Source organism: Sceloporus undulatus, chromosome 3 (genome assembly GCF_019175285.1).
Source record: "Sceloporus undulatus isolate JIND9_A2432 ecotype Alabama chromosome 3, SceUnd_v1.1, whole genome shotgun sequence".
In the NCBI taxonomy this organism is placed as follows: domain Eukaryota; kingdom Metazoa; phylum Chordata; class Lepidosauria; order Squamata; family Phrynosomatidae; genus Sceloporus; species Sceloporus undulatus.
In genome coordinates, this window is record NC_056524.1 from 270413599 (window position 1) to 270421928 (window position 8330).

The window sequence follows — 8330 nt, forward strand, 5'->3', positions numbered from 1 at the left end:
GGCGGTCCTCCAAGTACCCTGGGCCCAAACCATTTAGGGCTTTATAATAAGCCCAACAAGATTTGCAGGGATTCTTCACCTCCCTAATGCACCTTGACAGGAGAAGGATTGCCAGTTGCAAATGTGCCCCAGGTGGTAAAAATTTCTTGGGGCATCCCAGGATCTCCTCCTGACCTTTAACCACAGCTCACCCCTCTGCCATGCCTCCTCTCCACAGGTAGAGCAGCTCTTCTGCCTGGGCCTCAAAACACGGCTGGAGTGCCAGAAGGTTCTGGAGATGTTCGACTGGAACCTGGAGCAGGCCAGCTCTCACCTGCTGGATCCCTATGGCGCCTTTCGGCTCAAGTAAGAGAAGCCCCTCACTTTGGTGTCTTGTTGTGAGTCAGGGTGATTTGAACCTTCTGAGTTGGGGGCATCCGGAGCTGTAAGAAAACCCCTGTGGGCAGCTAAGAACACACCCAGATGGGGCAGCAAATGGTGACACTACAAAACAATCCATGCTCCTCCTGGGAGAGGTTTGTGCTGACACCAATTTTTATTTTTTCTATAGACCAGGATGAGGAAAGTGTGCCCTATGGGCTAAATGCTTCCCCAGGGCTGACTGGGGTAAAAATATATATATTAATTCCCCCCCCCCCATATGTTTTTATCTGAAACACCCCACAGAGGGTGCAGCCTAGGGGTGGTGGTGGTGCATCTGTCCAGGGTATGGGGGAAATGATCCTCTTTCTCCATCATCAGGAGAAGCAACAGATGAGATGTGGTATTGGGTTGATGCAGAGTACCTTAAGAGGTGTTTGTGCTCTTATAATACAAGGAAGTTGTTGTTGTTGTTGCTTTCTTGAACATTAGATTATGATTTAATCTTAAGTGTTCAATTGTACAAAGTATACAATTATGATTTATTCATGAGTAGTTCAGTTCCAACAGAATAAAAAATATATTTCATCAAAAAATCATTTCATCAAAATCATATCAGGAAAGCACATCATTGTAAATACTCAAAAGTAAAATTCATGCTTAAAAGGATATAAATACTAAATAGTAAATAGAACTATTTTTCCTGGGTATGAAGGTTCATTACAGCTTCCATAATTGCCAGGAAATGGTGCTCAAGATGAGAAGTATAGTATGCTGGCATATTTTGATTTCATCTTAATTTAAATGCTAAAATATTATAGTTTGGGCTGTTATTTACTCATTAACATAGATCTTTTAAAACATTCTGTGGCCATCCTTTTTATTTATTTATTTATTGCCCCCCCCCCCGCAAATATGTTTATTTCAGTTGTATTTACATAACAGTATTTAAAACCAAATCAAATTAAGGAAAACAAACAAACATACAGTCTTGCAATCTCCATTATGTAACACTTTATCTCTTACTCTTATTTTCCCATATTTCAAAAGCCCTTTTCCACATTTCATCATATTCCTGTATGGATCTTTCATTTCTTGACATAGAAATCCTATCTAATATAGCTGTTATATAGCTATCTAATATAGTTGTTGTTGTTGTTAGCTGCCCTCAAGTCGACCTCGACTCATGGCCAGCCTGTTTATGAAACATCTTCTAGCCCCACTATCCTCCACTACTCTGCTTAAGTCTCGTAGATTCAGGCCCATGGCCTCCCTAATTGAGTCTATCCATCTGGAGTTCAGCCTTCCTCTCTTTTTACAGGAAAGCAGGAGTGATTTAAACCAGAGATGAACAAAGGTGTATCATCTAAATCTGTCCATGTTATGGTTTCCAATGGTTTTAACTAGTTTAAATTGTTTGTCCCTGCAGGCGATGACCAACGATTGTACTCTGAAACAGAAGCGGTGGCCCATGGTGGTCTTCCATAGTTGAGCCTATCCAGTGGACCCTCTCCATCCAAGTCTTTGGACCGAGAACTGCCTCCAAAGCCGAGCGTAATGGAACAGAGACAAACTGTGACTGTGGCTGGGGAACGCCGCTGTGAAATGCTGGGCCAAACCAATATGCATTGACCCTCCCCCCCAAATGCCAACGATTGTGCCCCTTCCCATGGATGCTGGCCGCTCCATGTTGGCTTGCGCTGTTCCACCTCGCTTCCAACCATTATGCCCCTCGCTTGCTGTTGGATTTATTTTGTAAAGAGAAGTGTTACATTAATATATAAATATTCTATTCTATTTTGCAGAGAACAGAGTTGTGGTCTAATGCAAATTCATGTCTGCCAAGAAAAGGAAATAGGGGTGGTGCTGGGTGGTGGAGGGTGTTTTGGGGAGGATCAGAGTTCCAAGGGTTCCCTGGGAAACTGGCTGTGTTGCAAGTCACATACTACAAAAGGTATTTTCTTTTGTCTGGAATTCTTTTTGCCTTTCTTACATGGTTTTTCATACCATCAGTATCCAATAAAGTGAACTTTTTGTTCACTTTATGTTTCAAGGCCTAAATTGGTCCAGTGGGGCCCAAGGATATGGTGGAAATGCCCCACATGCACCCAGTAGGGCATTTTAAGACTGAAAAGATACAATCTTTGAGGAGGCTTGGGGTTGACACCATCATGAATGCTTTCCTCTGAACACATTTCCGTCATTCTTTAAATGAAGTATTCTAGATGAGGTTTGACCTGGAATTATACTTTTCCTCAAACAGGATCCTACAATCCTTTTGATGCAATTATGGTTTTTTAACCATTGCCTCACACTGTTGTTTACTAATCCCTTTCTAGATGTTGTTGGACGCCAACTCCCAAGATTCCTGACTCAGCTGTGCTGGGTTAGGGCTGCTGGAATTTACTGTCCAGTTACTTCTGGAAGTCCACATGACTTCCACCCATGCTTTAAAAAATTATTTGTACAAGGCAACATGTGAACAGTGTTCAAGTGACACCAATTTTTTGCCCAAGCATCAGCAGCTGACACTTTGTTGTTGAGTTTCTAAAAGTACATTTTTGCAACTGAACCCCCTTCAGCAAGCAGAGCTCCAAAGTAGCCCTGGTCCTACTGCAGTGGTGGAGTAAGAGGAGGTGTTTGAAGGCATTCTGCAACATATACACTTGATCTTAGCCAAAAGGCCGAGAACATATACAAGAAGTGGGACTGTGATGGGTGCAGTCTTGACAACCATCCACACACCCCTCCCATGCCAAGGGCTACCTTAAGCCCCTGTCAAATAAAGGAGGCAAGAACAACTATTTTACAATAAAACCAGCAAATATTAATAACATCACAGAGAACTCATTAATTTGTGGCAGTTTCTTGCAGTCAAGAGGTTGTATTGGATGATTCTTAGAGGTCTCTTTCAACTCCCCAACTATTATGTAGAGAAGTAATTCTTCATTTATTTTGTTCGCAAAGGAAGCAAGAAGTAATTTTTGCAATTTTCTTCCTCTTGCAATCTAATCTTCAAGAACAACACATTTTTTTCGAAAACTATTTGCAGTTTGGGACTTGTTCTGCATAAAATTCATACCTTTTTGGTGCGGCAAATAGTATCTTTCTGAACAGGAAGCAGCATTTTCTACACAGCAAATATTTCTTGGCAGAAATATTTCATCAGAGAAATAACTTTCTCTGATGAAAATGTTGTAGTTGGGACTTAATTTTTTCATGCAAAGAACAGCATCTTTTTCTGCACCGAAAATATTTCTGTGCAAGACTCCCCCCCCAAAAAAACCTTGATGTGAATTTTGCCCAGAACAAACCCTGAACTGTGAAGATGGACTGCTTCAAAGTTTCCCAACACTTGAGGAGTATGTTTTGCAAATATTTCCATCCCTACACTTATGCGACTCACATTCCAAACACTGGTCTCCCTCTTCCATCACAAAATAGTACTTAGGAGGGTGTGAGACCAGGACCTGATAGCTTTTCACCAGCTCAAAGATGTAATGCCAAAACTGGAGTGTGTCCAGAGGAGGTTGACCAAAATGGTGAAAGGTCTGGAAACCCCCAAGTCTTATGAGGAGTGGCTTAGGGAGCTGAGTATGTTTAGTCTGGAGAAGAGGAGGTTAACGTCTGACATGATGCCCATCTTTAAATATTTGAAGGAATGTTATCTTGAGGCTGGAGCAAGCTTGTTTTCTGTTGCTCCAAAGACTAGGATACAAAACAAGAAATTCAAGAGGAATCCATTTCCTGATGGTGAAAGCTGTTCAACAGTCAAATACACAGCCTTGGAGGAGGATGGTGTCTCATTCTTTGGAGATTTTCAAACAGAAGCTGGATTTCCATCTGACGGGAGTGACATTGAAGGATTTCATGGCCGGCATCCATAATTTTTAATGGGTTTTTCAGGCTATGTGGCCATGTTCTAGAAGCGTTTATTCCTGGCATTTTGCAAGCATCTGTGGAATACACTCTTCTAGAACATGGCTGCCACATAGCCCGAAAACCCTGCAAAAGACTATGTTGGGTGATTGTGTCTTCCTGCAATGGCAGAAAGGGGCTGGACTGGATGAACCTTGGGGTCCCTTCCAATTCTATAATTCTATGATGTATTAGAAGTATAAAACATTTTTAAAACAAATCCTCTGCTTAGCAATAGCATTTATATTTCTATACTACTTCATAGTGAACTCAGCACTCTCAAAGCGGTTTCAGTTGGGTTCTTATTTTACCGACCTATGAAAGGATAGAAGGCTAAGTTAAGCCTGGAACCCTGGGATCAAACTCACAACCTTGTGGCTGCAGTGCCGGCTTTTAACCGCTGCGCCACCAGGGCTTCTAAAACCCTAAAACCATAACCTGCAAATAGGCGGAATTCCGTGGTCCACTTGGAGCTGATCACATTTTGTCACTGGCCGCCTTGTTGAGTAACTCCGCTGCCCATTGTGACATCATTAACTGCCACCTGACTTGTTCCCAACCAACCTCTTCCTTGGCTTATTGGCCGACAGTCTGTGGCTTGAGCCAACGGTGTCCAGAGTGTGTCTTCAGCTGCCCTGACCAGCCCTTCCCTTTCCTCCAACCCTTGTTGTGAAGATTGCTCCAGAATCATTTGCCCTTTGTCTGCTGATGAGCTGAGCTTCACAATAGTGAGACATAAGAGCAAAACCCACCCACAATTGACCTTCCTACTCCAAGACTTGAGATATACCCAAACTTTGCCCAGCAGGTAAGGTCTGAGTGATGCAGAGGGAGGGAAAGGAGCAGGGTCATCTGCTGCTGCTGCTGCCACTGCTGCCCCACACCAACCCTAGTGATGCCACTTTACCCTTAAAATAGCTCTAGTGCTTTGGAATAACTCAAGGTCCAGGGTAAATCTGAAAGCAAATGGTGGTGGCAAAAAGGGGGCAAGGGTTGTCTTGTTTCAGTGTTACATCCACTGGCTCAGTGGCATCACTAGTCACAGTGGTGGGGTGTGTGGTGACACTCCAGAGTGGGGTGTTGCCCAATGGACCAGTGTACACGTAAGGAGTGGCATGGTGAGTGAGAAAGGGCACTTTCCCACTCACTCAGTAACCACACAGGACCCTAAACAAGCCCTCCAGAAGCCACAACATTGCCCCCCTCTGTAGCGGTGGCTGCTGGGGGGGGGGGAATAGTGCCTTCACAATTCAATGTGGCTGCTTGGAGAGCAGCCATACACCGGACCCTGAAGGCCTTCCAGGGGGTGGGCAATGTTTTCAGAATCTGGCATGGCTATAGCCATGCTGGACTCTGGAGGCCTTTCCAGGCAACACTTTGAGGGACTGCAGTGGTCTGAGCAGGTGGGTGGTGAGGGAGGAGGGCAAGGTCATTGTCCCCCCATTACACAGGGTGACACCAACCTCAGGAACACCACTGTTTTGGCTTAGTTGGAGTAGGAGACGAGGAGTAAGGACATGATGTGCCCAAATCCATCACTGTCCAAAACTCAATGACACTGGAGGCGAAGCTGACAATCACCTTGCTCAGAATTGACAACACCGACAGTTGAACAGCCCCATCAGTTTGCACTAAATTCACTCAGGGTTGTGAGCGTTCACATGTACCAATTCCCAACAGGAGTGCCTTTCGTCTAAATGGATCCCAAAATGGGTCGGGGAGAGCTTAAGTGTGCTGTCATTGAAAAGGCATCCAGTTCCATTTCTACGCCCCGGCATGCAGGTAAGTAGTTGACCCTTCTGGTGGCTGGTGAAGCTCAGATCTAGTGCCCTTCAGTCCACTAGGTATGGCTGCCCCATGGAAATGTTGCAACTAGAAGCTCTGGCATGAATTCTGGCCCCAAAGGGAGGGTCTGTGGGCCTATGACCATGATGGCTGTTTAAGCAAGAAGTGGGGTGGTCAGATCCAGAAGGAGAGAAGACTTCTACACTTTTAAAAAGAGTGTTGAAAAAAACTCCCATCAATGTAGTTTATAAACTGGTGAAGTTTAATTTTTTAAAAAAACAACTGTATTAGTTGTAATTTAATAGTTAGCTTAATTATTTTTAACAATGATAAATGGTAGAATTTATTATTGCAGTTATGAATGCATAACCTAGAGTTAGACTGGCATAAATGCCCATATTAAATAGACTAGGGAATATGTAGGTTGCATAGACACTGCAGAATTAATGCGGTTTGATCCCACTCTCACTGCCATGGCTCAGTGCTATGGAATTCTGGGATTTGTAATTTTGTCAGATACCTAGCCTGCTCTGTCAGAGAACTCCGGTGCCCCACCAAACTACAAATCCCAGGATTCCATAGGATGGAGCCACACCAGTTAAAGTGGGGTCAAATTGCTTTATATCTGTAGTGCAGGTGTCACTGTAGGGATTATAAAAGCTCCCCAATCTGGATTTAACCAGGCAGCAAGCAACACTGTAAGTGACATGGGTCTGTTCTCCTGCCATTCAGGATGTGGCAGACTGAGGTTTCCACCCTTTCCCATGAGTGATCTCTGGTGCGAGCAGGAATTGCAACAGGGAGCATGCTTCAGATCAATCATGGGAAGCTGGTTGGAAACCTCAGTCTGCTGCAGCCTGATCAAAAGGAGAACAGATCCTCATTGCTTGCAGCAGTTGCTGCTCAGTAAGGCAGGATTTGATGGTTGGGCCACTTAGCTATATAACTAAAGCAGTTACACAGCTAAGCAACTGATCTAGAATACTGGCCAACCTTTGTGTTCTTGGATTTTTGAAATCTGTAGCTGTTTTAATATTGTAAACTTCCTTGTCTCAGCTCTGGGGAAAAGGCAGGCTGGATAGACAGACAGACAGATGTGGGCAATTGGCTTACACATTGTAGACTGCTTAAGGAGTGCTAGTTCATTGTTAAGCGGTATAGAAATGTACTTGCTATTACTATATCATGAAACCATCAGGGCTAGTGGCCCATCTCCCAGCATAAGACAAATTCATACATTTACAATACCGTTCATTCATATGTGGTGATCACTATATACTCCATCCATCCTGTTGATGGGATGGTGAATCCATTTTCGATGTTATGGCTGCTCTTCCTGCAGCTGCTCAGGGCTGTATAAGAGCCCCATCCTTGCTCCTGAACCTCTATCCAGCATAGGCCCTAAGAATAGGCTGTCTCCTGTATATTCTAGCAAGAACGGCCATAAACTAGGGGTACACTTACAACCTCCTTGGTATCTTGTAAGCTAAGCATGGTCAGCCCTGTCAGCCTCCTCCATCCATTTCCCATGAGTAAGTGACAGTGGCAGGGCTTTCCAGCTGCTGGAGTATGTAGTAGAGAGAGACACAGAACTGCATGAGCGGAGAAACGTTACTTTCCATCGGCTTGATGAAGATCTTGGATACTGGCAGGTGCTTGCTCATCTATTAACAAAACCCTAGTTTTGCTTCAGGTGTTATCCTGAACAATAAAGAATCTTTCTAAAATGCTGAGCTATATCCTGCAAATAGATTCTTCACTTAAGACAAATCCTTAAATGCAAAATTCAAAGATATAGCTGTGTTACCCTAGAAAATTGATATGCAGAGGGATCTTGTAGCACCTTTGCAACTAACTGAAAGAAAGAAGCTGGTAGCATGAGTGGATGCAAGGAGTGGAGGGTCCAGGAATATACAGTATAAGCTACCTATATAAGCAGGTTGTATTCCTGTTCCTGGACATAAATGTATTCCATGCATTTATGAAGGCAGAAATGAAGATAGGTTGAGATCTTTCCATGATCTTGTTCCAGATTCACCAACCTCTGTGTCCTCCCAGGCTACGTTCAGCTCCACCATCTCTGACATAGAACTGAAAGATGCTCTGGATTTTATGCGTAAATTCCTCAGTCAAAATAAACAGGTACTATCAACCTTCCCTCTCATGGTTCTGATATGATATCCTAAGAAAAAGGGACCTCTCTCCCCCAAAGTGTATGCCCCATGATCTGCTAAGGCAATTTAGCATTGCAGTGCCATCACGCACAC

The 8330-nt window shown here is 43.8% G+C and overlaps 1 protein-coding gene and 1 long non-coding RNA gene across 2 annotated transcripts in view; both read left to right on the forward strand.

Moving 5' to 3' along the window:
- Positions 1-8330, forward strand: part of ARMC9 (armadillo repeat containing 9) — a 1183007-nt gene that overhangs the window by 231080 nt on the left and 943597 nt on the right. The window lies entirely within an intron of this gene.
- LOC121925354 lies at positions 7-2169 on the forward strand. Its single transcript, XR_006102859.1, has 2 exons — positions 7-345; positions 1790-2169. It is a non-coding gene; the product is annotated as an uncharacterized LOC121925354 (long non-coding RNA).